The sequence below is a fragment of the Astyanax mexicanus genome, chromosome 1 (genome assembly GCF_023375975.1).
Source record: "Astyanax mexicanus isolate ESR-SI-001 chromosome 1, AstMex3_surface, whole genome shotgun sequence".
Taxonomy (NCBI): domain Eukaryota; kingdom Metazoa; phylum Chordata; class Actinopteri; order Characiformes; family Acestrorhamphidae; genus Astyanax; species Astyanax mexicanus.
Genome location: NC_064408.1, coordinates 37,220,856 through 37,238,972, shown reverse-complemented (window position 1 = coordinate 37,238,972; position 18,117 = coordinate 37,220,856).

The window sequence follows — 18,117 nt, the reverse complement described above, 5'->3', positions numbered from 1 at the left end:
CAGCGCTGCCAATACCACCGACTTGATGAAAAGGATCCCACACACAAACACAAAAATACACACTTAACACAAACACACACATAGCTGAGCCAATACCACCATCCTGATGACAACAATCCCACTCACAAACACACACAGCGCTGCCAATACTAACAAAACTAATGGTGGAACTGAGTGAGACAAACATGAACCAGAAAAGCGAAGACAATTTTGCATTCTTTATGAAGTCTGGTGTGTGAACGCATATTACTTGTTGTACTTGTAAGAAACAAAGAGCAGAGTAATCATTATGGACGCATGAAAATAAACAACACACTTATTACACTCACATGAAAACTAACACATTATGAAAGCATGCAATGTCCAGAAATCAGATCAAAGAGGTTTGATCTGAACTGTCAGTTTGTGCTGTAATACATAATCATTCTGGAACCATTAAAATATGTGGTGTATTAAAATGGTAAGAACCATCCATCAAGAGAAGACACCACAAATACATTCCTTATCTAAAGGAATTTAGAAGGAATCAACTGACAGGAATGAAACTGGGTGGGCAGTCATGCCAGACTGTCTTGTAGTGACTCAGCATCTTCAGTGATGAGTCCTGCTTTTTTCTTGGTGAAGATGACCAACGACGAGTTTGTGTGTAAGAAGCACCAAGATCAATCATCAGTTTGTTGTCACACGTAACACATCCAGAAGGCCTGCTATCATGGCGTAGGGTGAGATTTCTTACACTGCCACCTACACTGATCACCTTCTGGTCTTCATTACATGCACTTTGGCTGCAGGGTTGCCAGGTATAACAAAAATATCCAGCCCAAAATCAGTCTAAAATAAGCCCTTCAGAGGCTTAAACTAGCCTAAATTATTTGTCTGTCACACGTTTGAAGCAAATAGCAAAATTACTATGAGTGTTCGACTTAAGATTTTGTTTATCAGGGATTTATTATCAGTATTGCTATTTAAAGTTACGTTTTTTAAGTTAGTAACAATATTGCAACATTAATGTTTTATTAGTACAGTTTTATATCCCAGTCAACATTTAATATCAACATAATTAGCAAAAAATTCCTGAACTCTCGTCTCTCCTCTTTAACATTTTTTTTCATCGCCTGGTGATTTCTGGTTACATTGGGATTCCTCTCTCTCTCTCTGTCTCTCTCTCCCTCCCTCCTTTTCCTCCTGTCTTTCTTAATGTTGTTTTGTTTTCCTGGTTCTTATTTTTGTAATCAATCATGAAAGATTGATTTTCGAGTCGACTTTTATACGTTTGCCTGCTGTGTTGATCTTTTTTTCTTTTCTTTTTTTTCGTGGGCATGGTAATTTTTAAAAGTAGCCCAAAAAAATGCACCCTGCCATCCCTGAAATTTTCAATTGTGACTGGATTTTTAAACAAGGCCAATTTGGCGGGAAAACCGCAAACCTGGCAACTTTGTATTGGAACTTATCAGAATCTTAACCCCTTTTTCTCATCTTGGTGTTCCAGTACAAAAACATCTTTGACAGGTGTTTAAAGATGTATGGAGTTTTTAGGTGTTTCTACCTAAAAAATAATAATTTAATTACATTATCATTATCATTGTCTCATCTGGTGCTGAAGACACTTCTATTCCATCTGCACCTGTGTCTACCAGTGATCTCCCAGCTCTGGACACCATTGCCCAGAATGCACCATACATATTTACAGTACATCACTTATTCACCCTCCCAGACCACAATCACCTGAATATTGACTTTACCTGTTTCACTCACTATATATACCCCTTCACTTCACTTTACTTACGCACTGCTGAGCATTTATTCTGGTTCTGTCGGTCATTCCAAAGCGTTTATGTAGCCTGTGTTATTGTTTATTATGTGTAAGACCTTTTTGGATATCTTGACTACAATTTTTGCCTTTTGCCTGTGATACTGCTTTGCCATGTTTATGTTTGTTACCTTAAGGTTTTTTATTATTTGCTTGCCTGTTTTTAATCATGCTGTTGGATTATCCATTTCTAATAAAGCCCATTTCTTTTATCTGCACTTGCCTCATCCCTGCCTATGACGTAATTTAAACCTACACAATGTTACTGACATTTTAAAATGAAATAAAACCTCAAATGAATTGTGACAGATGTTGAACTTTTTGAGGACAGAGTGAGGTTTTAAGATTTAGTCAGCCGAGTTTAGAAATTGGCACTATTTTATGTAAAACTAAAATGGTTTATCAAAATGCTTCACCATTCAGCCCTGTGGAGAAGTTTCTTTTTGAGTTTACAGGCTAAAGTAAGTCATTCCATGCTCTAAACCACACTGCTTTCTTTGTTCCACACAAAGGAGTGTTTTGAAAGACAAACAAATCTTTGGCTTGTGTTACTTTTCACTTTTCTGAAGACAAACAATCGGTAAAATGAACTGGGCTGGACAGTTATTTAGTTTGAAGTGTGATGTGTGGTCAAATTCGCCACCCACTGCGATCCTTCCCTTTCCAAAGCTCATCAAGGATGGATTGTTCATATTTTACACACAGATCCCAGTTTTTTATTGTTATAGTTGCGCTTCCTTGCATTTTTAAGAAGGTTTTCCCTTTGAGTCTTGGTTTTTTTTTCCTCAGTGATTCATTCTAATGCTCTTAGAGAGGATCTCCTTTCGAGTGTCAGTTCCTCTTAGTTGTTCTTTCTCATGCTCTCAGAGAGATTCTTCTTTTAAGCCATTGTTCTTCCATATACACTATGTTTTTAAGTCTTGGTTCGTCTAAGTGCCTCTTTTTTATTCCTTTTTATTCTAAGTCAAAAGTGTAATATTGGCCCAAATCTAATTTTCCTACTAAATGTTTATTTTAGGCTGTTCACTTAAAATTTGTCTTTTTTACACCCCTTTTTCTTCAATAACCCAATCCCTGTTCATATAGACTCCCACTATAAGTAATGATGCTTTCAACACCAGAAGCATGAAGATTAGCACATGCCTCTTCTGATACGGATGCTAGGCAGACAGCACACTGGAAGGAAAACACTAAAAGTAGAAATTATGTCATGAGGAAATCAACCCACCCCAGAGAGAGCAAGGCCAACTGTGCTCTCTCAGACTCCGGCTGCTGATGGCAAGTAGCATGATCAGGGATTTTAACCAGTGGTCCTCAGATGATAGAGACAAGGCCTTTTAACTTTTTCAACATTATACACTTTGTTCAGGTGAACAAAAATATTTTAATATCAGACAAAGATAAAGAGTACAAAGAGAAAAAGAGTAAATATGAAAAGCAGGTCTTACATTATTAAATGATGACTGGGAAAAATCGGTACAAAACAATCAAGCACTAATTTAGGCCCCCTCTTCTTTACCGAATTATTTCAATTCAGCCACATTTTAAGGGGTTTTCCAGCATGATCTGTCTGTTTAAGATCATGCCACAGCATCTTAACCAGACCACTCCAAAACCTTAATTAAGAGGTGGACTATCTAGTGTGTTTCAGATCATTGTCCTCCTGCAGAACCCAAGAATGCCTGAGCTGAAGGTCACAAACTGATGGCCAGTACAAAGTAACATTCATTGTTCCATCTATTACAGCAAGTTGTCCAGGTCCTAAAGCAGCAAAACTGACCCAGACCATCACACTACCACCACCATATTTGACTTTCAGTATAATGTTTTTTTTGCCTAGTCTCCTGAGCACCTGCATTACCGCCTGGTTTGGGAACTGCAACACCTCAGACCGCAAGACCCTACAGCGGATAGTGCGGACAGCTGAGAAGATCATCAGAGTCTCTCTTCTCTCAATCACCGAGATCTACACCACACGCTGCATCAGCAAAGCCACCAGTATTGTGGACGACCCCACCCATCCCTCACACGGACTTTTCGCTCTGATGCCGTCCGGCAGAAGATACAGGAGCATCTGAGCCTCCACTACTAGACTCTGCAACAGCTTCATCCACCAGGCAGTCAGACTTCTCAACGCAAAGAGACAGAGCTGAACCCCACCCCACCCACCACTCACCCAACACACTCACACAAAACTGAACTGAACCAACCCCACCCTTTACACACACAAAGACTGAACTTCACCCACACACACACACACTCAGCACACAGAGACTGAAATGTCTTTATTCCCATCAGCAATATTTGCTGCACTCTTAAAAACTATAACCTATCTACCTCAGTAATTGCTGTGATTATATATGTTCTATTTGTTACAGTAAGTTACACATCTCTGCACCTTATCCTCACTATACACTTTATTATACCATAACGGTACTGCACTGTCCTGTCTTTTAAATTGTCTTATCTTTTGTATTTATTGATTTTTAATTTTATAGTTTCATCTCGTCACTCCTGCACTTTATGTTGTCTATTGCTTGTTGTTCCATCTTGCACCATGGTTCCGGAGGAACGTAATTTTACTACACTGTGTACCTGTACTCTGATGTAATGACAATAAAAGCCTCTTGACTCTTGACTTGACTTGACTTTCTTATTATCGAATCATTATCACTGAACTGAGGCGAAGTGTTCTGGGAGCTTTTTAAACCTCCTGGATGAGTTGTTCATGCCCTTTTGGAGTAACTTTGGTCAGCAGGTCACTCCTGGGAAAGTTCACCAGTGTTCCATGTTTTCTGCATTTGTAAATATTAGCACTCACTGTGGTCATCTGAAGTCCCAAAGCTTTAAAATGGCTTTGTAATCTTTTCCTTATAGACTTTAGATATCAATGCTGGCTACTGAAATTAAACTCAGCTTTCCAAAAGAAAATGGGGATTAATCATGGCTAATTCATGTAACAGTTCATTCATCTAAAATGATCCACATTAGCAAAAGAGCAATGCTTCAAATTTCAGTTTTATCATCTATTAAGGAGTTCCAGAGGTTGACGGCTGATTTCTTTCAAGCTTTTTCTTTTCCTTTGACACTGCAACCCTGTTCTCTATGGCAGTGTTCAGCCATTGATTTAGAAAAATGTAATAGTTTGAATAAGTTTGAATGCTCTCGGCGAAACAGTGCTGTTGGCCTTGGTTCTTTTCAGTTGTTCTTTCTCATATGTTTATGGGGTTTTAAAATCTTGGTTTCTTTCAGTGATTATTTCTCATAGGGAGGTTCCTCCTCTTTTGATAATTCATAGTCAAAGTTCATCGCAGTGATTCTTTATGGAGTTTCTCTTTTTGAGTCTCAGATTCTCCTACTGCTTCTTCCTCATGATTTAGGGATGTTCTCCGTTTGATTCCTGCTTTCTCTCAGCGCTTCTTCCTCATGCTGTCTGCCCTATTTTGATGTAAGATACACCACTTCCAGAGATCCATCATTAAGTAATCTGATCTGTACCATTGCAGGGCAGCATGATGCCCGATCTGAACTGATGTGAGGTTAAACGATTTACATGTCTGATCACTCATCTATGGAGACAAATGACAGCAGGGCTTAATAGATAATAGATCTGATCTACAGTTTCATAACTGACCCGTAATGAGGCGGGATGGTGGTCTGATGTGTGGTAATACAGGAAAAAGGCACTTTAAAGGCAGTGTGTGATATGTGATCTGAACAGGCCGAACAGGCGAGACGTGTGTAGAGGATATCTGATCAGTACTGATGGAGTTGAAGTGCTGTGGGAGATTTCTGTTATCTGATCTGTAACACATACTGATCCAGCGTCCAGCTTTAGAGGAGACTGCGGCATCAGACTGACCATCAATCAATACTAAACATCCGGAGATACATGCAGTATAATTAACTCACTCTGAAGAGGGGGGGGGGGGGGGGGGGGGGAATAAAAAAAAAGCAAAGTGAATAAAACAGAAGAGAAAGACAGAAAGAATGGCAGAGAGAAGGGGATACAATCAGAGACAGAAAAAGATAGTAGGTGTGATAATTTTGGGTCTCTTGAATCTTTAAGTCTAGGCTGGGAAAATATTTCTTTAGTGTAGCTTTTGGTAGGCTTCAGGGGATCCAGGGGTTCATGGACTGTTACAACCCGGTCTAGGGTCAGGCCGTAACAAAAAATGAGAGTGGGCTCTCTCCCCAGACCCTCTGCCAGACCAAACACCAGACACTAAAATGAATTAAAACAGGATGATAAAATTTATCATTGATAAAAAATAAGGGAATATGACTTCAGGAGTGAGCATAGGCCAAAATAACAACTAACCCAACTAACAAAGAAAACTAACTGAACCTGCAAAATAAAGAAAACAAAATACACAACCTACCCTGACTCCCTGTCACCAAAACAGGAGAAAAAGATAGCAAAACAAAATGGCACTCACCCCCTACTTTACCCAAAGACTAATGTATAATGAAGCAAAAACTAAAGCAACACACAGAATACAAAATGGAGGTGCCGGGTTGGTCTGAGCAGGAAGTTGTTCCAGGTCAGGAAAGGGGAGGAGCCCTGAACGTCTCTCCCAGGTCAGGATTTCTCTTGTACCTTTAATAGAGTGTGCCCCTGGTGGCCAGTCACGGTCCTGCAACTAAAAAACTAAACACAAACAGCACAGAGGGTACACAAGAAAAAAAAAACAATACGACCAGGGTCTATGTTACCTTCTGGCTCTCTGCTTTTAGTTAGCTACACTCTGATAATGTTGCCTATTGTCTTTTATCCATAAATCCAGACAAAACTAATTCCTTATTTCTGCCTTCCTCCAAGTTACTGACTGCCCACCTGTCTGTAATGATACCGATGGATGTTCAACCCCTTATGTTTGCCTGTATCCTGTCTGCCCAGACTGATGGAAGTCACTTAAAGTTAGGCTTCCCCATTTCCCACCATAGATCAAAGTTTACATGAACTCTAACAAGGAATTTTCGGCTGCTTCCACTGCTGATGTGGCTAATCAACTGAATATATTAGACCTATGTGGATGTTTAATGACTTTTCACCATTCATTTATAAGTTGTCTGACCAGAGGAGGATGGGTCCCCTCTTATATACAGCTCTGGAAAAATTAAGAGACCACTTCAGTGCAGTTTCTGAATCAGTTTCTCTCATTTTGTTATTTATAGGTATATGTTTGAGTAAACTATGGACAACATTTTACCCAAATTTCCAATTAAAATATTGTGATTTAGAGCATTTATATTTAGAAAATGAGAAATGCCTGAAATAACAAAAAAGATGCAGAGCTTTCAGACCTCAAATAATGCAAAGAAAACAAGTTCACATTCATAAATTTTACGGCATCAGAAATTAATATTTGGTTAAAAAAAACTGTTTTTTCATCATAGTTTTCATGCATCTTGGCATGTTCTCCTCCACCAGTCTTACACGCTGCTTTTGGATAACTTGATGCCACTCCTGGTGCAAAAATCAAGCGGTTCAGTTTGGTTTGATGGCTTGTGATCATCCATCTTCCTCTTAATTATATTCCAGAGGTTTTCAATTTGGTAAAACCAAAGAAACTCATCATTTTTAAGCAGACTCTTATTTGTATTTTTTCCAGAGCTGTAGATTTAAATCTACAGTATACAGAAGCAATATAAGTACTGAGGTTGGATACTGAGAGATAGATAACTCATTGTTCTCCCAGGTCAGGTCAGATGAGCCCATCCTGAGGATTTTGACAGAGATGATCGCTGCGATCTCTGTAACATGAGAGAATGCAGAGTTGACCGTGATCACAGGGGCACCCACCGGGAAGAAGATGTAGGAGGGTCTTGGCGCCGCGGAGGAGATGACCGAGATTCTACACCTAGCTCTTGTGACCTTGACGGGGGGGAAGGAGTTCCTGGCGCACCGACAAAGACAAAGACAACCGGCGCCAGAACAAGAAAGAGAATGATGATGACAGTTGGACCACGGTCTGACACTTCATCTTCTCACGGCCTCCACAGCATGGATACTACTCTCACACTGTTCTCATTTCTCTCTAATCTCTTTACTGGCATGAAAAATGATCGGGGATACATAAGTGGGAGATACATAAGTGGGAGTGATCCACGCCCTCACTCCTCCCACTTCCATCCCTATTTAAACCGTCACTTCCTCTCTACCTACTCATTGAACAAACCTCGCACCCACCTCCTCCCCATCTTCCTCCTTCTTTAATTTTATTCTCTTCTCATGTTTCTCTTCATGAGAGGGGGGGCTTCGGCTTCACGCTTTACAGCGAAGCTGCCCCGAACTCCATCCCAAATACTCTGAGTTCGCTCCCCCTCTTTCTTCTTCTCTGCCCAGTCAAGGGCGTGGGTCAATACTAGCAAATAAAGATATAGTGATGAGTAAGGGCATTTTCACACCTGAAAATCATGTGTGTGTTACATATTCATTCTGGTTACTTTTGGTTAGACTAAGTAGCAGACTAAAGAACTTTCCAATGATCCAAATGTCTTCATCATCTACACAGGCTGCAGCTCCCTTTACCTGACAAAGGCTGCTTTGACAATGAATTGCCTTTCCAGGTGTTGGACTGAAGCCAACTCTCTTTGCAGGACAGCACATCATCAAATAAAATAAGCGTTACAGATTACCCTCATATTCCTTTTAACTCTGTTATTGTTTATAAGTAAGGCTTAATCGACAGTTACAGTAGATACAGGAGTCACAAACGTTTGTGCTCATTCTCATACTATGTGATGCATGTGCACATAAATTGGAATGGAATTGGATTTTGATGCAACACTATTTCTATTTCTAATTCTATTGTTTAATATGGGATGATATACTGTCTCAACTCAACTAACTGTAATTGGTCTAAAGGTACACTGCAAACAGCAACCGCCTCTTTTGGTTGAATCAGATTTTCTGGATTGTGGATTGTGTATCTGGATTTTGTTCCCGACCAAACTGAAACATCCGTATCATGAAAAGGGTAGGTGTGAAAGCACCTTAAGATGCTAAAGCCCTATGTCAGTGTCATTCATTTACCTTGGACATTTTCCAGCGGAATAGAGGAAAAAGGATAGATATGTGTTACAAATACTATTGGCGGGTAGAAAAAAAAAACAACTAAGAAGTGGTTGAGTAAAAATTCCCAACTCTCTCTGAATGAGTTGAAATTGTTTAAAAGGTTTATGTCATGGAGAAAATGACTTGCAGCTAAAAGGTTTGAAAAATACTGAAGAAACTGAAAATCGTACTTGGCTCTGAGCTGATTTATTTACTCATTATTACAGTTATTATTTTAGACCATGTGTTTTTGTGTCTTCATATGATTTGTATTTCTTTCTTTGTTTTCTACCTATGCACATATTTAAAGCATTTCATTAACCTCGAAGATTCCTTCCGGTCTGCTTTTTTGTTGTTTTGTTTGTTTGTTTTGTGAGTTAAAACTCAATAAAAATAAAGTAAAAAAAAAAAAGATGCTTTTTGAAAAAAAAAACAGTTTGATTTTGTCTCAAAGTCTATTGTATGAAGAAATATAAGAAATGAAATAAAAATCTGATATATTGTGGTTCCTTATGTGTATATTATTTATTACAGCACTGATTGTCTGCTTGTGAGGAAAATGACAACTTTACTAATACATTTGCTTAAAAATAGAGAGAAAAATGTAAAGAGAGTAATTGGGAAAGACAAAGAGAGTGAATTTAGGGAAAGAGACAAGGAGAGAGATTAAGGGAAAGAAAAATACAAAATGAATGAGAGAGATGAAAATAGAAATGAATGGTGAGAGACAAAATAGAGCGAGTTGAGAGAAAGACAGAACAAATGGGAGATGGACAGGGAAAAAGAGAGAGAGAAGTGCAAAAAGATAGTGAGAACACGAGGTGGAGGAAAACAAGAGACAGAATGAATGAGAGAGGTGGAGGAAAAGTGAGAGGGTGAAATGAGAAAAAGAGATAGAGAAATAGGGAAGGAGAGAATGAATGAGATAGAAAGAGAGAAGAAGATGAAGTGATGCAGAAGAAAGCTGAGAATAAGAGACAGGGAAATGAGAGAGAGAGAAAGAGATGGTAAAAAAGAGACAGAGAGAGGACGGAAATGGAGAGAGAATAAGATGAGAGGAAAAGAAAGAGAAGACAGAGAGAAGAGAGGCAGAGATGGGTGGTGAGAATACCTTTGAAAGCAGAAATAGAATGATGGGAATGTGATCTGTGATAGAGGGATGGAAAGAGTGAGTGATGAATACAGATGCTTAGAGAGAGAGAGAAGGGGGTGGTTTTGTTTCCTGTAGAACAAAAAGAAAAGGAGGGTATAAAAGAGAGTGGAAAAAGGTCAGATAAAATGCAAAAAACAGAGGCTGTTTTAACAGAGGGAGATACAGTGTGTGTGTGTGTGTGTGTGTGTGTGGATTAGATATGATTTCCCTGTATTATAGAGGACATTGTTTTTAATTGAATCTATGGTTCTGAAACTGAATTATTCTTTGTGCTGCTTTAACCAACAAGGACATCAGAAAAAAAAACCCAGACACCCATCAATCAACTGCTCCTCAAACTGAACACACAGCAGACCAGCCATGTTTATATATGTACTATATGTACATAAACCCATCTGCCACAACATTAAAAACACTGATGGGTAAAATTAAGTTCTTTAAGTTTATGTGTAAATGCAGGAAAATGTTTAAATGTTGAAAGCAGGAAAAAAATGTGAAGTGTATAAGAATCTGAGAAAGAAAAAAATTGCATCAGAACATCTCCTAAACATCAGGGAAATCATGTGAAGTGTTCCTGGTGTACAATTGGTACAATTTACCAGAAGTTTTCTAGAGAAGGAAAGGACAACTGGTGTTCCCACGTCAGGGTAATAGGCACCCAAGGCTCATTGATGAGATTTGTGAAACATTTGTGAATGTCAGGAATGCAGGCAGGGAGACGAGGAGGCGGACGTAATCACAGGTAATGAAATAATAATTTAGTAAGTAAATAAATAACAGAGAAACAAATAAACGAATAAACCAATAACCAAAACAAACAAGTGAAACTAGAGAACATAAACCTAACCAAACAAGAGATAATAAATAATAAACAAACAGGGAGGCTAACGGAGGGAAAACAAAGAAACAAACAAATAACGTTAACTAAGACTAAATAAAGAAAACAAAAGAAAACAAGGAAATAAACGAGGAGCTAGAAAATAACAAAGGAGAACCTAGAAATAAACAAGATAAAGACAAGGGAAAACAAACTAGGAAAAAACAAGAAGATAAACACTAAACTAGGAATAAAACACGGAACAAGAAACTAGGGCAATGAAAAACAGAAAAACGCTGAGAGACAAACGACAGGAGTTGGTGCAAAGACTGACAGAAAACACTGACACAGGAGGGCTATTTAACACACACGGGAAGTGGAAACACATGGGGCTAGGGGGCGGAGCTACAAATAAGACACAGGTGGAAAAGTACTGAGACAGAACACAGGAGCACAGGTCACTCAGACACGAGGACAGACAGGAACAGGGCCAGGACGTGACAGTGAAAGTATTGAAGCCACTCTGGTTGGGTGTTAGCATTGTGGGTGACCAGCTCCAAACATGCCTAGTTTGGATCTAAGTCCTGTTGAGGCTGGTTGTTAGCATTGCGGCTAACCTGCTCCAATCCTGCAGACACTGGTTGCTATCTCTGGTAGTATCGCAGCTATTCTGCTTTAAACTTCCAAACTATGAATAGTGTTTTGTTTCACCATATTGTTAGACAATTTAATGCAATAAATATCACAGTTTTTTTTTTTTTGGGTGGAGGAATATATCTGTTTTACCTGACTGTTTGATATTGCACTCTGCATGGCTTGTCGCTGTCTTATTTCTTAAAAAGGAAATTAGCTAGAATATTTGTTGTTAGTTTCTATAATAATGTTTAAAATGTTGTAATTAGCCAATTATCATAAATTGTATTGTGACACATTTTCTTATCGTGTGAACAAAAATGCTATTTAAGTATAGTGAGGATCAACAGAACACTGACATAACTGTTTTATTACAGACAGTGTAATTATTGCTGTTAAATTGGATGATATGCAGCAAAAACTGAATGAAAATCATGATGCTATGGATAAAAGAGCATTTGAATAGCAGGTTTTTTTTTAATCTGCCACATTTTGTATGTGTCAATACATTGCAATACATATTGTGCATCATGAAAATGTCCTTAAATATTGTGAAATAATATTTTTACCACATCACCCAGTTTTCTGTTAGTTCTATTTACTATGGGACCCAATATCAGTTTCAGTTAGGCTATCTTGTTTAATACACTCTTTAAAACACATTTATTTTTCATTTTGAATAAAAGCAAAATTGCATATTGCATCTATCATTAGGATACCATATTATTTCTATTTTGTGCATGGCTGCATAAATAAAATCTTCACATTATATATATTTTTTTACTTGACTAACACAGTAATTTTCTGCTTTTATGAACCAAGCTATAAAAACAAGGTTATTTATAAGATTCATATGATTATTTTAGCCTTCTCTTCCTTACTGTGATGACTTAGCCTATAAACCCTGGATTGTGTTTCTTATTTTAATGAAATGACTACATTTGAGCTGCTAAGACAGGAAATCTGGAGCGCAGGAACCTGTGGTGCTCTGCTCTTTCTGATGCCAGCTCAGAGACCGGCGTTTGCCAGCCGGAACCGTCAGCATGCTTACCGGCCCCAAATCGCCCAGCGTGGCATCATCACACTGATGAGATTTTACCAGGATCTGACCGTGCAGCGTGACGGACTGATCGTCATGAAAGGTCGCACCATGTGACGCGCTGACTACTGCATCACTGGTGCAATATGACACAGATCAGCTTCCGGGCAAAAGTTTGGGTACATCTGCCTATCGAAAACCTTTTACCCTGTAAAATATATTAGTCAGATTTATTTGTATGCATGTTCCTTGATCATTTTGTGTCGATATGATGGCCAATTTGATTGTATATTTATGGAGATGCGAATTTCATTTTCCAGCAGGACTTGGCACACTGCCCATTAGGCCAAAAGTACCAGTTGGTCTTATATAACAATCAAATTTTCTGAGACACTGATTTTTTTATGTTTTCATTGGGTGTAAATCATAAGTTAATCATCAACAATAAAAGAAATACACGCTTAAAATAGACCACTCTGTGTGTAATACATCTATATAATATATGAGTTTCACATTTTTAACTGAATTACTGAAATAAAGTAACTTTTCAATGATACTTTCAATAATTTTTCTTTTAAGGGAAACTCACCATTCAAAAAAAAAAATACTGTGTAGTCCAAGACTAGGCTTAACCCCTGTACATGAAACTGCCCAATACGAATGCATTTTATATTTTAGTAGTATTAGATGGTTAATTCAACATTTTCCTCTGTTATTAGTGAAATAAACATAATTTAGTTATTATTGTATATTGGTATCTGTACTCACAGCTTATATAACCTTCTTAACTTTCAATGGAAGTCAATACAAATTATTTTTATTCAAAGTCATTTTTGAGCATTTCTACTCGTCAATTCAGTAGAAATGAGAGAGTGTGTGAATGAGAGAGAGAAAGAGAGAGGGAGAGAGAGAGAGAGAAAGATACATATATAAGGATAAGAAAGATAAGAAAAGAGAGATACAGAGATGAAGAGAGTGGGAAGATAGTGGAGAGAGATATCCAGAGATTTCTTTCATAAAGAGCGGAGTTTTGCTGCTTCTCGTTTTTCTGTTTATGAAGCCAAATAAAGCTGAGGCTGCGGGAGATTCTATGTGTGTGTGTGTGTGTGTAGTGTGTGTTTAGAGGTTATTTGGGTTTCTCTTTCTCTACTGCAATCAAGTCCAATTTGCAGAGAGACGGCAAAAATGAGCTGATGTTTATGGTTTTCTGCAGATTTCTTCATATACACAGACACACACGCGGCGGTGTAAAGAGAGGATGATGGGAGATGGAGAGATTTTCACAGAGTGTACTGATTGCTTCTCTGTTTTACTGCTTCTCTCCCACATCAGAGTCTCCTTGGCTTTCCCCCCAAACACACACACACACACACCCTTCAGCCCTTCAAACCACAACCACAGGGTGCGTTTTCATTACACACACACACACAAACACACACACAGATCCCAAGTGTGTACGAATGCATTGACTTGCAAAAGTTGATTCACCAACATTGACCTTGGAATAATAAAATGATAATTAATAATATATAACCTGTGAAACAGTGGAACTGTGTTCTCTGGAAAGATGGTGCTCCATTCATGAGGTGGGAGTCAACATCATAGCCTCAGTACCTCTGAATGCAATGAAATCCTCACAGCACTGCTGTAAATGATCTTCTCTAAACAGTAGAGAGAGTTATTCCAGCACAAGCAGAATTTAGGGTATATGTTTTTATGTATATATTTTATCTATTTATGGGTACATGTTTGAGTAAAATTCTATAAACTACAGACAACATTTCTCCCAAATTTCTAAGAAAAATATTGTCATTTAGAGCATTTATTTGCAGAAAATGAGAAATGACTGAAATAACATAAAAGATGCAGAGCTTTCAGACCTGAAATAATGCAAAGAAAACAAGTTCATACTCATAGCGTTTTAAGAGTTCAGAAATCAATATTTGGTGGAATAACCCTGGTTTTAATCACAGTTTTCATGCAACTTGGCATGTTCTCCTCCACCAGTCTTACACACTGCTTTTGGATAACTTTATGCCACTCCTGGTGCAAAAATTCAAGCAGTTAAGCTTGGTTTGATGGCTTGTAATCATCCATCTTCCTCTTGATTATATTCCAGAGGTTTTCAATTTGGTAAAATCAAAGAAACTTTTAATTTTTAAGTGTTTTTTTTTTCCATAGCTGTATTAAATACTATTGATTTCATAAGAAACAATGAATAAGCAGGTGGCTGAGTACTTTTGTTCAAATCTATCTATCTATCTATGCACACATACACACACATAGACATACAAGTGGACAGATTACTGCATTTCTTAATTATATAATTAAGTTAACATAACCTGACCACTTCAGCTGATTAATCTACAACTCAACTTAAAAATTAATCATTGAGATGCATATTTAAATAATCTAAGTTGGATTAAGTTATGATCAAGACGTATTTTAAGTTACAATTATGTTATTCAATTGATTTACTAAGTTACATATACTTTAAAGATCTGATATGTTTTAGTTAAATATGGTGATCTTCAAGTTGTGGTTTATGTTTGGAAAGAGCAACCCTGCTGAGTAAAACTTACACCTTTCCTTCTAGCCACTGGCACCATCTATTGGCACGTTGGATGTGTCTGAACATACTAAAACAGCTCAATTAAATAAATAACTATAGGAGAGTAATTACATAATGCCTAAAAACGTAATTTAATACAGTAATCTGCCAGAAATTGTACCATCGTGCCTCTTCAGCAAAAGCTTCAGACAGACAGAGATTGAAAAAATGAACTGTGCTGTGCTTCCACCTACTGGCCACCCTGTGCTGCTTCAGGTACTCAAAACAGATGCAGATACAGGAGCTTCAGCTGATAAACTGGGATTTTTTTTGGTATTCTCTACTGCTGACAGAATTTAAACTCAAGTGTCAGAAAAAAGACACTTTCCTGAATTCTTCACGTGCTGATAAACAATCTCAGAACAAAGGTACCAGACTTTCACTGGTATAGCCTTTTTCACGCTGCCGACATTTTTAATTGAAAGTGAGGCTGTGGTGGGAGGAACTAGAAGTAAGTTAATGCTTAACAATTGTGTGGGCCACACATTTTCAGCTATTACCACGTTTTACCATAAAAAATGTAGGAAAATTGGCTGAAGAGGACTGTCGATTACTAAGAGCAGTTTTGTTAAAAGGATACAGCAACTGGATAAGAGGGGTACAATACTAATATCTTAGCTAAGTTAAGGTTTTAGCCAACATTAGCTAACTTAGTTAATGCTAGCTAGCTATGCTAGCTGGCATTTCCAAACATTAAACATTATTAGCAGCATGAATGGCTTATAAACATTAAATTAATGGTAAATTGTTGTTATAAAGTCTAAATGGTAGGATAAAGTAGCTACAGGTTGTATGTAATAGTAATTGCTTTCAGTTTAAATTAACTTTAGCTGTTAGGTGTAGTATTTACAACAACATTGGGTCCTTTTAGCGAGTGCTGAAATCTAGGGCATCACTAATGCTGCTATCTCGACTCAATAAGCCCGGTCAACAGCACTGCTAATTCCGCTAGCCTGGTGCTAGCTAGCGCATTGCTAATGAAGCTAGGCTGACTCAACAAGCCTGGTCACCAGCGCTGCTAATGCTGCTAGACCGACGCTAGTTAGCGCATCGCTAATGCTGCTAGCCAGACACTAGACAGGAGTGTATATTCAAAAGATAAACAGAAACAATAACTGAAGATATTGTAAGATTTTTTAAAAGAGGATTTAGTACTTTAACTCCTTGTGCCCTATATAGACACACAACAAGTATTGGGACACTTGGTTATTTATTGTTTCTTCTAAAATCATCAGTATTAAAAAACTTGGAACAATTGGTTTAACTTATGGAGCCCCTAAGGCAGGGGTGTCTTTTTTTGTTGGGGGCCAGAAGAAGTCACGGGCCACAGACTCTGTAATAAAACAAATAATGAAATATACCACTTTAAATAATAAGTTTTCCTAATTATTTTCATTTAGACACTATTTTACTTGACTTACTATCTTTATCTATCTTTGACAGTGTTGTGTAAACGAAGATTTTTTAAATGTATGTTTAATTTCATGATGTCTCTTAATATTAAACTCCTTAATTACGGCAACTTTTAGACTCTTTGGCCCGTTTTTCTGCGCTTCAACTGCGCACCCTCTCCGCTTTTAGACTCTTTGCCCCGTTTTTCTGCGCTACAACTTCACTCTTGCCCCTTTTAGACTCTTTGGCCAGTTTCTGACACCAAGCGTTCAAACTTTGAATCTCACATTATAAAAACCTGCTTAACAGTGGGCAAACTTTCATTCTATTTCTAAAATACCTCGCGGGCTGCTCCAAAACAGGAAACGGGCCGCAAATGGCCCGCGGGCCGTAGTTTGGACATCCCTGCCCTAAGGTGACATCATGTTTAAAAAAAGACTGTGTGGCCACAACTTATTAGGCATGGGAACGAGATCCTAAGGAGTGGCATAGTGCTAACAGTTCCACAGTTCATATTTATCTGCACCAGACAGACACCTCTCTACAGAAACTAGGTGCAACTTTAATTCATCTAGAACATTTGGAAATATAGTGAATGTATCTCAGCTTCCACTCTTTTCTGGAGACTCACTTTAAGTGTTTCTGCAGAAATCTAAAGGAAATGTGTCCACATCTCCAAATTTTAGGCTTAAAATCTGCAGCATTTCTTATTGTGACTATTAAAGTCATCCCAAATGTATTTTCAGTGATTTGAAGGTCTGGACTTAAGAACAGCAGCAGATTCTTTGTTTGGTTGAATAGGTCTCTGGATCATCTCACAAGTGCACTCGAGGTCGTCATCTCGCCGCAGACTGAATTTCTTCCTAATCAGACATCCTCTAGAGGTAGAACATGGTGTGTTTAAACTTATTTGTGCTTATCAGTGCTCACGATGACTTTAATCAAAAGCAAATCAGCTCCAGATGCTGAACTACATCCCCAGACCTGTGCTGATCCTCCACCGTGCTGAACCAGTGGTTGTAGACATGGTTTGAAGGGTCCTTGGCAGTGAACACTCCACCTTCTGCTTCTGCCAAAGATCTCAGATTTACACTCATCAGCTCCACATCCTTTCAGACCCACAGTGTTGAGTTGTCTTCTCACAGTGGTAGGATTTACACAAACAGCTGTGGGTGTTTTCAGAGCTGATGTGATGTGAGTGTGGGGCTTGTTTTTCTGCTCTTTGTCACTTTCAGTCGTGTTTATACCCTGGCTTGGGTGGTTTGGTGAGCAGGCCAGTGGGGACAGTGAACCAGGGGCCTTAGGAGGGTCTCCTCTACTCAAAAACACCTAAAAATTGACAGACTAAAGACCCTTAAATGAATAAATGCATACACACATGCTGTCCAATAAAAAAAAAAAAAACATGTGCCTCAAACAGCAACTATAGAGACAGGGGCGGATCTAGCCATTTTTGGGGCCCTAGGCAAAACATAAAAAAGGGGCCCTCATTCTTAAAACACACATAAACCAAATAACTAGAGACGGAACGATCAATCGGCAGTGTATCGGTATTGACCGATTTTCAGCCAAAATATGGTATTGGCGATCGCCAGATATTCT